At 47.4% G+C, this 17,358-nt stretch overlaps 1 protein-coding gene and 1 pseudogene across 3 annotated transcripts in view; both read right to left on the minus strand.

The window, feature by feature from the left end:
- SEC14L1 (SEC14 like lipid binding 1) overlaps nt 1-980 on the minus strand; it is a 53,442-nt gene extending 52,462 nt beyond the window's left edge. Inside the window, exon 1 of one of the 3 annotated variants that reach the window (XM_007462374.1) lies at nt 800-980. The gene's annotated coding sequence lies outside the window, so the exon portion shown is untranslated. The remainder of the gene's footprint in view (nt 1-799) is intronic. The other 2 variants (XM_007462375.1, XM_007462376.1) reach the window with 2 other exon arrangements.
- Nucleotides 981-2,772: 1,792 nt separating this feature from the next.
- Nucleotides 2,773-3,095, minus strand: LOC103081525 (CDKN2AIP N-terminal-like protein pseudogene; annotated as a pseudogene).
- Nucleotides 3,096-17,358: the final 14,263 nt, after the last annotated feature.

Consider the following 17,358-nt stretch of genomic DNA (forward strand, 5'->3'; position numbering starts at 1 on the left):
AGCAGGAATTCAACAACCTTTTAAATTTTTAATTAGGAAAATTAATTTTAGGGTATCTCCCACAGAAAGAGAGGGTGATTACGGGGTATCAAAAGGGGTGGGGGGAGAATGTAAAAAAAAAAAAAAAGTAATGCTCGGTTAAGACTCGGTAGCACCCATTCGGGATTCCACTGCCCGGCAGAACCCAAAGAGACTACGCTCAAGAACCTGCTAATTCACGAGCTTCTGAACTCCTGCCAGTTCCCAGCTTCCGATGCTCTGGTCCAAAGAAACGTCCTACGTGGGAATCCGGAGTTACGACCGCCAAGTGGCACCGTGGACCAGGGCAACCTCTACTGCATGACAATCGGTGCTTAAAAATTAGCCAATGGCCAGACCCAGTGAGTCCACCCTGAGCAGGCTCAAGGGGCAGCCGGGCCCTCCGCTCGATCCGGGGGTCCGGCGCGGCGGCCCTCGGGCCCCCAGACCCGGCCGACCCGGGGGAGGTGCGCCAGAGGCCGGCTGGGACCCCAAACTCCGCTTCCCCCAAGAGGGGTCCCGGGTGGGAATACGGGTGGGTGGGGGCGGGGAGGGGGCGACCAATACAGTAGGAGCGGCGCGGAGGGCGGCGGGCCGGAGGCGGGCGGGAAGACAGTCCGCTCCCGAGTCGGGGAGCCGGGGGGAGCCGGGGAGAGTCGGGGGAAGCCGAGGGGCCGGGGAAGGGTAGGCAAGGCGCGGAGGCGGACGCGAGAGCCTCGCGCCTCCCGGAGGGGCCGGGCCGGGGGCGCGCTCGGAGCCCGCCACGGAGACGCGCGCCTACCTCTTGTCAGAAGGGCCGGGCCGGGGACGCGGGGCGGCGTGGGGTGCTCATGCCGGCGGCTCCACGGCGCCGTCGCCGTTCCACTGCAGGCGGCAGCAGCTCAGCCGCCGGTTCCGGGGAGTGGGCCGGGGGGCGGGAGCCGGAGGGGCCCAGCGAGGCTCCAGTGGTTGTTACGGGTGACGAGGAGGGCGGGGCCGGGAGAAGGGGTACGCGTGCGCGAAAGCGGCCGAGGGGCGGAGGCAGGAGCGACGACGGTTGCTAGGAAGGGGGGAGGGGTGACAACCTGGGCCGAGCCGAGCTGCGCAGGCGCCAACTCCAGGCTGGCGGGCGTGGGAGGAGCTCAGAGTAGGCGTAGGCTCAGAAGCAAGGCAGGTCTGCCCAAAGGCGCTTGCCCGCACCCAGATTTGAGTCACGGGGCGGGCCTAGTGTGAGGGGCGGGGCTTGCGAGTAGCGGGGCGGAGGCTTCCGAGCCACAAAAGGGGCGTCCAGCAGTGGCCCCGGGGCGTTCCGCTGACTTGGAACTGGGAAGTTTGCGAGGCATCAAAATAGCCGGGGCCTTCCGGCTTTGCGGGGGCCCAGGGCCGGGCTGGTCTGTCTGATCGGCGCAGGAGGCTGCCCGTAGTTCCTCATCTTTTGTTGACTTCTGCGGTGCCCTGACCACATTCTCGCCGAGTAATGCAGATGAGGCAAACCCCAGGGCTGGGGAAGGGCTGGGTGGGACCCAGCAGCATCTTGTCAACACGTCCGAGCTGTTCGATGGACCTAAGACAAGTGGATCTGGCGTTTCGGCAAGAGCTCCAACTTTGAAGCACAAGTGTGATGCACACTGAGACATTTAGGGGTTCTTAAGAGGAGCTAATGACTAGAGAAGGACAGCACGCATGTCCACCCACACAACAAAGATGGTTTTATAGCCAACATACAGTTTCTCCATCAATGTCACTGTTGTTCCGTTTGCGTTAGTCACCCTCGGTGGCTGTGTATCACCTCAAACCATCATTTTCCAGCTTGATCACCCACCCTGCTTACTAGACTCAGCTAGGACTGGCTTTTGCCTGGTTGTGAAAATCACATCCACCTTCAAAAGGTGGTCCGAGAAAGAGACAACCCAGTAAACAGCAGCACTTATGAAATGGTCTCACCCCAAAATTGACCTGATCTGATAAGCCTCTAGATGGCAATGGCCAATTTACAAGAAATAGAAACAGAGGAACATGTTAAATAGTACCAGGGGGAAATAATCAGCCAAGCATAAATCATGGGAAATACTGCATGACAAACACATTCCTTATCAAAGTACAAAGGAAAAAATAGGGAAAGCGCCACACTATAGATCAAAAGCAATTGAGAAATTTATTGAGCCATACACTTATGATTTGTTTGCTTTTTTATGTATATATTATACTTCAATTAAATTTTTTTTCACAGTTAAAAGTACATTGTTGAAAAATCCAAACTGTAAAAATCATCACCTGCCATTATTACATTAACATTTAAATAAATAGGCATTTTTAACAAACATTTAGACACTCAAAAACTGAAAAAAAAGAGGGCAGGATTTATAAATACGTAAATACCCACGCATACTTTTAGAATGATAGCTACTGGAAGAATGAGACTTTTTTTTTTTTTATTTATCTAGGCTGCACCGGGTCTTAGTTGCAGCACGGAATCTTCGTTGCGGCATGCGGGATCTTTAGTTGCGGCATGCATGTGGGATCTAGTTCCCCCACCAGAGATCGAACCCGGGCCCCCTGCATAGAGTCTTACCCACTGGACCAACAGGGATGTCCCAGAATGAGACTTTTTAAAACGCCAATCTAGACAAGATTTTCTTCCATTCCAATGCCTCTTTCCTACATGTTGGTGATACCAAGAGCTTAAGAGAGCCATTGTTGTCAATGTCGGCATTCATGCCAGCCTCCTGTTCCAGTCTCTGCAGCTGATGATGAAAATGTGATGAATCTTCAGCCCTAGCTTTCTTGCTTTTTCATTAATTCACTTCTGGTAGTAAACTGTGACTGGTCTGCCACCTCAACGCCATCAGCCATTTCCATCACGTTGTCTAAAAGGTCTTTGTTGTAACTGCAACCCAGAAAGAAGTGGTTGGCCCAGACCATGGAGAGAGACGGCAGCTGGCCAGGCAGTGGTAGATGCTGGGTGGGTCGCGGTAGTCGGACAGGTGACACAGGATGAATTCCATGTGGACCTTCCATTGCTTCTCGCTCTCTAAGTGAGAGAATTGCTCCCTGAAGTTGGTTGCCTGCCACACCCCTGAAAGCAGCTCCTCCACCATGTTGCCCACCCTTCAATTAAAATTAAAAAAAAAAAAAACCAGATACTTGAGGTAGCAACCAATTGCAATATATGAACTTTATTTCCATCTTGATTTTAATAAAATAGTAAAAGAAACTTTTATGAAACAGGGTAGCTTAAACATTATTAGCAATAAATTATTATTGGCAAACAACAAGGTCCGACTATAGCACAGAGAACTACACAATATCCTGGGATAAACCATAATGGAAAAGAATATTTTTAAAAAGGTATATATATGTATAACTGAATCATTTTGCTGTACGGCAGTAATTAACACAACATTGTAAATCAACTATACGTCAATAAAAAATAACTAAAACATTATTATTAATTGTTTTGGTGGGATAATGGTATTATGGCTAATATTGATATCTCTTAAAGAAGGCTTCTCTTTTTAGGAATACACGCTGAAATATTTGGGGCTGAAATGATGTGATCTCTGGGATTAGTGTCGGAATAATCCAGATGGGGAAAGAGAGGAGGAAGGGCCTAGATGAAATAAGGTTGGTTGTAAATTGATCATTGTTTATTATATTCCTCTGTACACTTTTGTATGTGCTTGAAGTTACCTATAGGAAAATATTTTTAACAGAAAAGATGGTTTGTCACCACTGAGGATGACAAATCATGGCATAATCACAAATGAGGTATTGGAAAATGTCTCAAGAAAATAAGATACACAAACAGTAATCCCAGGGCCTGACCTGGATCACATGCCCATCCCTGAACCAATCTTTTGATCAGGGGGATCCAGAGGTCTCACTTTGCAGTTCTGGGTCATGTGATCTTAACATCTTTATTGGAGTATAATTGCTTTACATTGTTGTGTCAGTTTGTGCTGTATAACAAAGTGAATCAGCTATATGTATACATATATCCCCACGTCCCCTCCCTCTTGCGTCTTCCTCCCACTCTCCCTATCCCACCCCTCTAGGTGGTCACAAAGCACCGAGCTGATCTCCCTGTGCTATGCGGCTGCTTCCCACTAGCTATCTGTTTTACATTTGGTAGTGTATATATGTCCATACATACACTACCACTCTCTCACTTTCTCCAGCTTACCCTTCCCCCTCCCCGTGTCCTCAAGTCCATTCTCTGCGTCTGCATCTTTATTCCTGTCCTGCCCCTAGGTTCATGAGAACCTTTTTTTTTTTTAGATTCCATATATATGCGTTAGCATATGGTATTTGTTTTTGTCTTTCTGACTTACTTCACTCTGTATGACAGACTCTAAGTCCATCCACCTCACTACAAAAACCTCAATTTCGTTTCTTTTTATGGCTGAGTAATATTCAATTGTATATATGTGCCACATCTTCTTTATCCATTCATCTGTCGATGGACACTTAGGTTGCTTCCATGTTCTGGCTATTGTAAATGGTGCTGCAGTGAACATTGTGGTACATGACTCTTTTTGAATTATGGTTTTCTCAGGGTGTATGCCCAGTATTGGGATTGCTAGGTCATATGGTACTTCTATTTTTAGTTTTATAAGGAACCTCCATACTACAAATAGTATCTTCATTTTATTTTTTTAGAACATTCAAACTGTTTTTTTAATATATGGCAAAATTCTAAAGTCTGATAATTTTTGTTTTTTGGGTTTTTTTAAATGAATTTTTATTGGAGTATAGTTGATTTACAATGTTGTGTTAGTCTCAGGTGTACAGCAAAGTGAATCGGTTATACATATGCATATATCCACTCTTTTTAAAGTTCTTTCCCCATGTAGGTCATTATAGAGTATTGAGTAGAGTTCCCTGTGCTATACAGTAAGTTCTTATTAGTTATCTATTTTATATATAGTAACGTATATATGTCAACCCCAGTCTCCTAATTTATCCCTCCCTCCCCTTTCCCCCTTGTTAACCATAAGTTTGTTTTCTACATCTGTAACTCTATTCCTGTTTTGTAAATAAATCCATTTGTACCATTTTTTTAGATTCCACATTTAAGTGATATCACATGATATTTGTCTTTCTCTGTCTGACTTACTTCACTCAGTATGACAATCTCCATGTCCATCCATGTTGCTGCAAATGGCATTATTTCATTCTTTTTTATGGCTGAGTGATATTCCATTGTGTATATATGTACCACATCTTCTTTATACATTCCTCAGTCGATGGACATTTAGGTTGCTTCCATGTCCTGGCTATTGTAAATAGAGTTGCAATGAACGTTGGGGTGCATGTATCTTTTGGAATTATAGTTTTCTCCAGATATATGCCCAGGAGTGGGACTGCTGGATCATATGGTAGCTCTATTTTTAGTTTTTTAAGGAAGCTCCTCACTGTTCTCCATAGTGGCTGTACCAATTTATATTCCCAGATGAACAGTGTCTTTAAGTAGTATAATTAAGATACATGAACAAATTCCCAAGGCCAGTAATTCAAAGGAAACAACACTCATCTAAATGCATAAGTTATGGTATGTTTGATTGTTTTAGAATCAGTTCTAGGGATTTCCCTGGTGGTCCAGTGGTTAAGACTCCACACTCCCAATGCAGGAGGCCTGGGTTCCATCCCCGGTCAGGGAACTAGATGCCACATGCCACAACTAAGATCCCGGATGCCGCGACTGAAAGATCCGCATGCCGCAACTAAGACCCAGCACAGCCAAATAAATAAATAAATATTTTAAAATAAAAATAAATAAATAAAATCAGTTCTATTGGGTGTGTATCCAAAATCTATAAGAAACAGTACTGAGCACCACGCTTCAGAGTTAAGCAGAAAGATCCAGTCCTTTTAACACACGTGCATGGAGTTCTTATTATGTGTCAGACGCTGTGTGAGGCATAAAGATGAGCACATATGGAGGGGGAAGTGGAGAAGTGTATCAGGATCAGGTTTGGCTGCCAGTGACCAAAAGCCCAAAGTAAAAGTGCCTTGACAAGATAGAAGTCTGTGTCCCTTGCATGTGAATGGAGTCCAGGGTGGAAATGACACCTCCACCATCACCGTCAATGGCCAACTCCCAAAAGACCACCAGAATGGGGATGCAGTTGGCCTCAGGTCTCATCATCAGGGACATGGGTTCCTTCTGTCTTGCTGCTTTGCCATCATCATGATGTATCCTGTACCTCCAGCAAGTAGGAAGAAAGGCTGAAGAGTATCAAATGTCCTTCCTCGAATGATGCTGCCTTGGAAGCAGTGTGTGTGCGTGCAGTAGTGGGTGTGTGACAAGCAGAGCAAAGGACAGTGCAGCAGCACAGACCACACTGCTGCTCCTGTGTTCAGCTGCACACCTGCTCTCTTCCTCAGACACTCTCTAAGGTCATATTATGAGAGTATCTGAAACACCTTGAGTGAGTCCCTAGCGTGAGGAGCATCTGTGTCCCCTCTTACTTGGTAGATGGAAGCCCTGCCAGGTACTGTGTAAAGGCCATTTATCCGGTGTCTTTGTGATGGAAACGGAGGATTCCCGAGCTCTGGCCTCCACAGCAAGACACTGTGGTTCCTTTGGGTTGCTCAGCTGAGTCCCCACTAGGAGCCTGAGTGTGACGCTGCCTTTCCTGGTGGTCTCTCTGGCTGACGACAGGATGCGGCATCTACAGCCTGGACACAGACCCTGTGGCCTGTTACATCTTCCCCAAATGGATTAACCTGAGCTGGGGACACTGTTACTGGTCCCTCCGACCACATCTTCTCCATTGATCTTAGCACAGTATGAAGAGTCATCTCAAGGAAAGCATGGGAAGTTGTCGACACCAAGAGGATTGGGTCATTTCAGGAAAGACACTGGGAGACAAGCGACGGTCTTAGCTAAAATTTCAGCCTGCGGAACCCAACCTCTTCCCCACAACAGCGAGATACGTAGGAGGTGAGTCTGAATGACCCCTTTGAACATTACTAAGAGGTAGGGTCAATGAAACATTTAGGCTGTGCTGAGAACACCTCGTTCTGATTCTCTGGTAGCCCTACCCACCTTAGCATTTGCACCTTGCACTTTGGCCAGCTACTGGGACGTGTCAGGTCTCTTCCACTTCTGGAAGGGATCATTTTCTCATTTGGTAGTAAAAGGGTAAAAGACAGCCTTGCAAGGCATGACAGATTATCCTGACATGGACCAGCTGGCAAAGTTTCCAGCCTGGAAAAGTACGAAAAATATAGGTTACCCTACAGGCACAATTTCTTCATCCTGCTCTGGCAGTCATCCAGTGGTCCTGAGCTAACACCATTGCATCATTCCCAACCTGGGAAAACTTCAGGCCCAGAAACCAGGTCTGCAAAAGTTATCAGCCAGCCTTACATATTTCTAAAATATTTCATTTCAACCTGGAGAGGCAAAGCTCCCCATATCTTAATTGATTTCCCCACCTCAGTCTTTCCTCTTCCAAGGCACTCTCCATGCTGCTGGCAAAATTCTCTTTCAAACACACACACACACACACACACACACACACACTCACTCCTTTGCTCAAAATCTAACACTGACAACAGAGATAAATTTAAGCTTCAAAGCCTGCCATCCGAGGTCTTCTATAAATCTTTCCTCTGTCCAGAATGATTTTAGTTGCATCTCCACTTTATCTGCTCATTTATTCATTCCTTCGTTAACTCAGCAAACATGTATTCAGCCCCGTCATTTATTCAGACACCATATTTAGCACAGGAGTGTGGGAAGATCCACTATATAAAAACAGATTTTCCTTCAAGGAGCTCAGCCTACTGCATGGGAGAGACATGTAAACAGTGACGACCACACAGCCTCTTAAGCTCTGTGACCCCTCCCTAAAGCCTTTCCTTTTCCTCTCCTTTTCCTCTGTGTCTAAGCACTTGACACTTGCACTGTAAGGCACACTGCCTGAAATGAGACTGTAAATGAATCGGGTCTGTCTCTCCCCTCCAGCTGTAAGTTGCTTGGGTCCTGGGATCACATCCACTCACATGTTCTGCTGCCTATGCGCTTGGCATTTTCCAGAACCCTATCAAATACTGGTTGGGTTGAAGCGATGAGTCTTCAATTAGGCCTGGATTCTGTGTGCGTTAAACACGTCTCTCCACCCCCTGCACTGAGCTGATGCGTCCTTGGGAGCCATGCTCTCAGCACCTCACCCCACCCCCCTGTGCTGTCCCCTGTGTCACCAAGCAAGGACATCAAGCTTAGGCAAGCAGCCCAGCTTAAGAGAATTGCTGCCGTGTGCCCTGGAAAGCATAGCACTCATCCAATGAGATTTAGGACAAGAAAGGATGACCTGAGCCCTTTTAGCTTCTGGCTCAGAAGAATAAAAATAGGCAACCCAATCAGACTTTTTTTTGCTTTGTTTTTCTCACAAAATATTGTCCTTGCTTCTCCTGCCCTGGTGCAGCTGTGTGGCGCTTTCATCGGCCACATGGAGACTTAGATTAGCAAGTCAGCAACTCATCCCTGGCTACTCCACCTTGGGTCATACCAGGTAGGGTGGGGGGTAGCCTCGCACAAGGAAAGGAACGCTAACAAGGGACAGACCAAAGGCCACAGAACAAGGGGGGACCGGGTGAGGATAAGAAGCAGAGCGCCCCGAATTCGATTAGTAAAACAATTTTCCCAAAGGCTAAATATGGACGAGAACCTGTTCAACCTCAGTTCTGTGGGCAGAGACTGGACTGCACAAGGAAGAGACGGACAGGGCCCGTCCGAGCCCAGAGCTCCCCCACTTCCTCCTTGACGTGGGTGAAAGACAGGGCCACGTCAGACCCCCAAATCGCCTATCCCCCGCAACTGCTTTTTGTCTGTGGGGGGAGTGTTTATTTGGGGTGCATCCCACAGCCAGGCATCTTACAGCTCTGCCTCCAGAATATTCTGTGACCTCCTGCTGAGAATCACACATCTGCTCATTTCAAACCTGCTGAAAATTCCATCTCCCCTCCCTTCCCACCATGGCAGGGCCTGTGTGCCTGACTGTGCCACCTTAGTAGCCCAAAGCAGCTTTTAGGACTTTTCTTTTCTAAAGGGAAAGTGTGCCTGACTGTGCCACCTTAGTAGCCCAAAGCAGCTTTTAGGACTTTTCTTTTCTAACGGGAAAGAGAACAAAACAAAACAAGTTTTTTTTAAGTCGGAAGCTGACGGGGGATTTGGTGAGAAACATGTATCTCACAGGGTTGCTAAGCTGAGATAAGAAAATATTTGTGAAAACACTTTGGAAATGGTTAGGCTGTATGTAAATGCTTCCCACAGCCAGGCATCCTACACAGCTCTGCCTCCGGAATGTTCTCTAAGCATAGATTATTCTCCTGCCTACCCCTGTGGTTGGTTACCAGCATCAACCTCTACTATTTAGATAAGTCCTTCCCGCATCTTAAATTTCCCCCAGATGGAAAAATAATATGAATAGTGTTGTTCAAAAGATCAGTCCTCACTTGAATGGCTGTTAAGCACAGACATGCTGAAACAATATGGGGTCTTTCTTGGTAAACCACTTTCCGTAATTACAAGCTACATAGGACTTGACGGGATCAGGGGACGCATGCAGAGATGGTCATCTTGCTTAGCTGGATACAGCAGTCCCTGCCACCCTCCAAATTCACAAAGCTCACTGGAGCACATGCCCAAGCGTGAATGCATAACTGATCCTAACAGGGACGTGCCTGGCAGCCTTGCTCCCGCCGTGACCTCTGACAAGTACTGTGCTCCTGCCAAAGAGTGACCCTCGGCTGCCTCCAGGACACCAGCCAACCTTCTGCTGCTCCCCAGAAACGTGCAACACTCTGATGCAAAACCAGGAGCCTGCTCGCCCTCACTCCTTACCCCCAGGGACACAAGCTACACCTCTGAACTTGACTCAGCAGGTTTACCACCTAGGCTCAGGAAGCACCTGGGGCTGGTGTGTTAGTTTCCTGGGACTGCTGTAACAAATTGCCACAAACCAGGTGGCTTAAAACAATAGAAATTTATTCTCTCACAGTTCTGGAGGAAAAATCAAGGTGCTGGCAGAGCCATGCTCCCTCCTGAGGCTCTAAGGGAGGTCACTTCCTGCCTCTTCCAGCTTCTCGGGCCCCAGGCATCCCATGTCTTAGGGCTGCATTCATGTCCTCTAGTCTCTGCATCTGCCTTTTCCCTGTGTGTCTCTGAATGTCCTTTCTCTATAAGGACACCAGTCTTTGGATTTAGGGCCCCCGCCCCAAATCCACAACGATCTCCTCTCCCTTCCAGATCCTCAACTTAACTGTATCTGCAAAGACCCTATTTCCAAATAAGGCCATGTTCCCAGCTACCTGGGGTTAGGACTTGGACACAACTTTTGGGGGGAACCCCCATTCCACCCTCTACGGTTGGTTAGAACCAAAGTCCGGTTGGAGGGAAGGGGGCACTTCCTGCACGCTCGCCTTTCACTGCATCACCGGTTCAGCCTGAAGGTGAGAAGAAGGGGCTTGCAACCCATGGGGGAGCCTCCAGGACTCCAAGGGCACATGCTTTTGCCTAACCCCCAACAAGTGTGGCTTTAAGGAAAGTGAGGCCAAAAGAAGGACAAGGTGGGCCTACAGTCCACTTTAGGGCCCGGGCTCTAAAAGAGCCAGAGAAAAAAAGACCATGCTCTTGGGACTTCCCTGGTGGCACAGTGGTTAAAAATCCGCCTGCCAGTGCAGGGGACACGGGTTCGAACCCTGGTCAGGGAAGATCCCGCATGCCTCAGAGCAGCTAAGCCCACAAGCCACAACTACTGAGCCAGCGCTCTAGAGCCCGTGCTCAGCAACAAGAGAAGCCATGGCAATAAGAAGCCCGCACACGGCAACGAAGAGCAGCCCCCGCGCGCGGCAACTAGAAAAAGCCCGTGCGCAGCAACGAAGACTCAACGCAGCCAAATAAATAAATAAATAAATAGCGATTAAAAACAAACAAAAAAGACCCTGCTGTCCTTGGCTCCCGGGGCGGCCTCCGCGGTGGGTGGGCCGTTCTCAGAGGCTCACCACAGGTATCTGCCGAGGAGCTCGTCTCCCGGAACCCGCTCAGGCACACAAAGGGCTTCTCTGAGGACCAGCCTCTTGGCAGCTCAGGGGAGCCTTCCGGGAACCTCTGTGAGGCTGGCAACCTGGGCTCATTCTACACCCAGGGAAACTGAGGCACAAGGAGGCCTGCTTAATCCCCACAGAGAATTCTGATCTTTGGAGGCAATGGGTGGTGCCTCTCACCCCATATGGTAACTGAATATGGTACCCTAGTTAAGTTAGTTATGGTTTAATAACGGCCCCCTCTGCTGCACACTGATGGTATTGGCCGGCCGCTAGGCAGGGATCCTCATAAGAGCCCATTTTACAGGTAAGGCCACCAAGGCACACACACGGTGACTTCCAGGGCAGAGAATGTGACCCTAACACTGTTTGACTCCAACACTCACGGGAGTGTTTCCGTTGCATTAACCTCTCTCTGCAGAGGTTAAACTCATTGTTTCTCCTTTTTGTTCTTTCTTCCAACTCACCAGGTTCAAGACCTGAACGCCCAGGTGTCGTGGTGAAATGCCCATCACCCCTAAGCACACAGGCATGTGGATGCCCAGGTGGCATCCGACTGGCAGTGTGGGAGCACCTGATGGACAGAGGCACCTGTGAGTCCCCAGACATTCTGCTGAGCTCACAAACCAGGAACGTATCTGGCCTTAAGATATTTCCATATGACCTCTGTGTTGCAGTCAAATAGGCTTGACTCATACATTCTTCAAATAGCAAGTGGCAATAACCTGTGTGACTTTTTAATGTTTCATTTATTCTTCCATCCGCCAATTGTTCTGAGATTTACAATAATGGAGTTCCCAAGCACCTGGCACATGACGTAATGGAGGCCAAAAAACCCTGATTAAGTTCAAGTTTGAGAATGCTGAATGAAATTAAAGGTACCCTTAACTTGGTGAAAATAATAGAAAGGTTTTTTCCCCTTTCTTTTTCTTTAAATCCACTTATTTTTATGTCCCAGCAGCAAAGACTACGAGGCCGACTGGGGTCACGATACAAAGCAAAGCTTGCTCCCTGACGGAAGACATTGAACCCTCTTAGTTCAATGTCAACTTAGTTCAGTTCAACTAAGAAACTAACTTAGTCTTAGTTTCTGCATCCTTTGCATTACACAGTTTAGCAACTGTACAACAGGCTGAAAGAAACCGATGATTTCGCTGCAGCTGGTTCAAACTTGCTGAAAGTGACGCTGAGGAAATTTATGGATGCAGGAAAACCCGGCGTACCTCCAAGTGGCTCCTCTTAGCCCCACCCTCAGATTTGCAATGCTGGGATCCAAGTCATCTTCAAAACCATTTCATTCATCTTGGCCAAGCCCTTAAATGTTTAAGAAGTCTCAGATGAATGGATAAAGATGTGATACATATATATGATAGAATATTACTCAGCCATAAAAAAGAATGAGATAATGCCATTTGCAGCCACATGGATGGACCTAGAGATTACCATACTTAGTGAAGTAAGTCAGAAAGAGAAAGACAAATACCGTATGATATCACTTATATGTGGAATCTAAAATATGACACAAATGAACTTATCTATGAAAGAGAAACAGCCTCACAGACATAGAGAACAGACTTATGGTTGCCAAGGGGGAGAGGGGGTGGGGGAGGGATAGTCTGGAAGTTTGGTGTTAGCAGATGCAAACTATTATATACAGAACGGATAAACAATAAGGTCCTACTGTATAGTACTGGGAACTGTATTCAATATCTTGTGATTAAACTATAATGGAAAAGAATATAAAGAAGAATGTATATACTGTGTCACAGAATCACTTTGCTGTACAGCAGAAGTTAACACAACATTGTAAATCAACCATAGTTCAATAAAATAAATTTTAAAAAATTTTTAGGTGTTTGAGAAGTCTGCATCAAATAACGTCTGATAAAAACTTAGCGCTCTTCGTGGTTAAGGACACGCTAAAACTTAATTTTAAGCCATAACACCTTAAGAAAGGAATTTTATTAGCCAAGGCAGGGAGCCCTGGTCAGTGGTCTGGCTCATGTGACCCAACTGATAGACATACCTGAGGAAATTCAGGCCGCATGACTGCCAGCTGGGACTTGTTCGGTTCCTGATGTTCCCAGAGATAAAACAATACCCTGAAGCAGAAAAAGAAGGCTTTTGTTCCTGCTTAGACGGTGATTATTTTCCAAGAAGGAGCAGAAAGGTTTCCTAAACAGAGGGACCCGCGGGCACAGCTCCTGCCAGAGCTCTCAACTGTGGCTCCAACCTCAACAAGGGTGATTTAAAATTTTTAAATATCAATGTAATTTTTTTTTTTTTTTTTGGTACGCGGGCCTCTCACTGTTGTGGCTTCTCCCGCTGCGGAGCACAGGCTCCGGACACACAGGCTCAGCGGCCATGGCTCACGGGCCCAGCCGCTCCGCGGCATGTGGGATCTTCCCGGACCAGGGCACGAGCCCGCGTCCCCTGCCTCGGCAGGCGGACTCTCAACCACTGCGCCACCAGGGAAGCCAATCAATGTAACTTTTTAAATTGTAAAATAATATACGCTACAGCGGACTGTCTACACAGCATCCACTGCTCATGTCTTCCTTCCCAAGGCTGGACTCTGTTCAGGCGCCCACCCTCCTTCACATGCAGGGGCGGCGGAACTCCAGGGGAGGCTGACCCTGCCCCAGCTCTGGCAGGCAGACCAGGTAAATCTAAGGCATCCCTTCTCTCAGGGACTGATTTAGGAGTGGGCATGTAACCCAATTCTGACCAACGAGACCCACAGGGAAGTCTGCTAAGGGGTTCCGGAAGGGCTCCTGCCGTCTAAAAAGGAGACACCGAAAAAGACAGCCCATTTCTGTGTCTGGGCACTGCTGTGTCCACTCTGATTCCTGGGACTGCGACAGCTGTGCTATGCCCACGAGGGGAAGTGGCCTTTGATGGGGATTGGGGGGGGTGGTCCTGGGGCCACAGAGAGTAGAGGTAGAGGGAGCAGAGCAGGTCTTTGGTGACACCTCGCAGCCTTGCCTGGGGTTCCCCTTCCTGCTAGACTTCCTGTCATTTGCACTTGTCAATGTCAGCATTGTGCAGTCCAGCTTGAGGAAGGGTTTTCTGTTCCTTGTAGCTAAAAGCAACCTGAGCCCACACTTGTTTTAGAAATGTGTTGAAATGCAGAAATGCAAAAAGAGGAAAATAAAAATCACCAATCCTCCCACTATCCAGTAACAACCATGATTTATGTTTTGTTGCTTTTCCATCACCTGTTGGTGGTGCTAATTGTGATATATAACTACAGAAGTCATACACTTGCTTTTTGTTAAAAATTCAGATAGAACAACAGTTGAATACAGAAATAGCCGCTGTAACCCCAGCCCTTCAGTGACGGACTCTTGGCAGTTTGTCATCTATTATGGAAATTTCCCCCACAATGTCAGCATTTTCTAATGTAATTGCTGTTCCTGAAGGATGAATTGCTCGCCTAACCTCTTGAGCCCATACGCAGGTAAACTGTAGTGTGACTCAGACTAGCAGAACTTCTGGGCTACGAGAGCGGGAAGCCGGGAGGAGTAAAAGGAAGTGGGGAAGGAGTTTCCCCTCCTTTCTGCAAGCAGGGCTGGCCTGGGAAGAGGAACAAAGTGGAGACATCCTGGGCCTTGAGCACAAAGGATCTGGGTTCAAAGTCCTAATTGACTGTGGAAGGCTTTGTGACCTTGGGCAGGTCCCTTAACCATTCTGAGCCTATTTTCTCAGCTGTAAAGTGGGCATAGTTGTAAGGGTTAGAGATAATGCACGTGGTACAGACGCAATAAATGGCAGCCATTATACAAAATACTTGCCAGCTTCCCATTTCTCTTTCTGGACTCTTGTACTATATCCTGAACATCTCTTCCCACCCCCCTCATCCCACCCCCCACCCCCCAGCTGTCTTTGCTCCATCTGTATTAGCCAGGGGGTTCTTAGTTGCAGACAATAGGATCCACTCTAGCTAGCTCAAGCCAGAGGGGGTTTCTGAAGGGCCAGAGGGCTCACGGAATTGCTGGGAGGACGAGAGTTGCAAGCACTAGGCAGGCTTCCAGGAACAACTGACTCCCCAAGTCACACTGGCTCACCAAGGGAGCTGCCACCTTACCAGGATTAGGAAGCTGCCAAGTCCGCTTGGTCTCCAGAACCGGGTTCCCTCTGCCACGATCCATGCCAACAAAATGATGCCCTGTTTCCTGTCTCTGTCTCCATGTGTCAGTCCTGAGTCAGAGTCCCCTGCAGGAGCATGTGATTAGTTGAATCTAAATCGCACATCTGAACCCCAGTAGGTTTTATATTTCTGCATTGGAAAGGGGATACCTACAGTCTGGAAATCTGATTATCATCAGTATGTGGAGAGAAGGCTCAAAATCTTGGGGGCAGCCTCAGATTCTGGGTGGGGAGCAGACCAAGGACACATGCTCAGAAGTGCTGTACCTCTGTCCTTGTCCATCGGAGATGGCATTATGAGACACTCCAGTTACAACCTTGGCTGAGCTCATACGTGAGAGGCAAAGCCAGGTGATTCAACATCCATCCCTAGGGACAGTGTTTAATGGGTCCTTCACATCGCACTTTTAAGAAGATGCTTGGGATGTGGGGTTCAGGACATGCTCCGCCGCAATACTGCCCCTTGATATGTTAAATATTTTAAGCTGAAGGAGTTTGAGAAAATGGCAGAAGCAGGAAGTTCACACCTGCTACCCCTGCTTCTTCCCCTCCTTCTCCCCTGAAACAGGTCATAAAACCCTTATGGAAGAGATGCCCACCCTATACCCAGAGGAAAGGAGCATCCTTATCTCCTAAGACAAAGGGACACCAGGAAGGATCCAAATGGGCCATGCAAAGTTTCCACCAGTTTGCTACATTCACTTCATACTCTTTCACGTATCATATTGCTCCACGACTATCCACCCCATCAAACCTAGCAAGAAATATTCAGGTTTAACTGTTTCTTTGGGTCTTCATTTCTGTAGGAAGGCTCCTGTGACACATAAAGTTGACATTACATACACTTGTATGCTTTTCTCCTGTTCATCCATCTTTGTCAGTTTAATTTTCAGACCCAGCCAGGGACCCTAAGAGAGTCAAGGAAAACTTTTTCCTTCCCTGCATTTGTCAACTCTAATCTCTGATTCATGAAATTTTGGGCAGTATAACAAGTGAGTTGAAGTTGGTTTCGGTGCAGTGAAGGAAATTATGAGTAAGAGTGAATGAAGCCTGAGGGTCAGAGCAGCGTGTGGAAGTCCTCACGATCAGAGTCCTGAAATTTTTCCTGCTTTTTTTTGGCCGTGCCCCACAGCATGTGGGATCTTAGTTCCCCGACCAGGGATCAAACCCATGGCCCCTGCATTGGAAGTGTGGAGTCTTAACCACTGGACTACCAGGGAAGTCCTGTTCCAGCTTTTTTAAGCTGCTGCCTTTTCTCTGGAAAACTGGATCAGAACGTATTTGTACAGACTCTGATTTTTCTAAAAATTACAGCCTTTGCTCCCAGAGAGATGAGAGCCGGAAGGTGTGAGCACAGGCTGGCTAATGTAATCCAGGGATTACACACATGATAGGAGTATGAACTGCTGGAGTGTAACAGCCCTTCGAGACAAACCAGACCGCAGCCCTCTTCTTATAGATGAAGACACTATTCATTGTCTGCGATTGTAGATGATATTTTGCATTCACTTATCATAAACGATTTCATCGAATATTGACTCGTTTTTCTGACAGGTGGATAAAAGGAAATGCTGCCTCTTGTCCTGCCAGAGAGTTGGCATCCTCGACAGCAACGCAGACTGCTCTCCCACAGCGATACAAGCTGATGCAGTGATTTGAGAGTCATCCTTTCAACTCCTGAAAGAAGCAGGTATTTGTTCCTGGGTAGGACAGAAACATGAAATTCACTCATAACCCCTAAGGAAAGGCAGCCTAGTGATCTTCTAGACTATTTTTCTTCCCCCATCGCTGCATGCAGAGGTAGCTTTTGGGACCCTGCTTAGGAAGGCAGCAAAGCCAGGGCTTCCTTCATGTTGTTGAAGATGATGGGATGGTTACTGGAAGATACTAGTTATTTCTTTCTTGTTCTAAAACCCCTGGTATTACATTGCCAGTCAAAGCCTGTGCTCCCTGCATAATAAGATAGGAATGCTGTGCAGAGACGATGCTAATGGCAGCTAAATATAGATGGCAGCTTCTAGGTGCATGTGTGCCTGCACGAACACTAGAACAATTACGGGAAGAAGGCTTCCATGCTGCATGGTTATAACCTTGACTTTAGGAAAGCATGAACTTTTCTGGCTGGGCCCAGGGCTCTCCTTCTGTTAAATGGCATTC

This window comes from Lipotes vexillifer, unplaced genomic scaffold, assembly GCF_000442215.2.
Source record: "Lipotes vexillifer unplaced genomic scaffold, Lipotes_vexillifer_v1.1 scaffold1691, whole genome shotgun sequence".
Taxonomy (NCBI): Eukaryota; Metazoa; Chordata; class Mammalia; order Artiodactyla; family Lipotidae; genus Lipotes; species Lipotes vexillifer.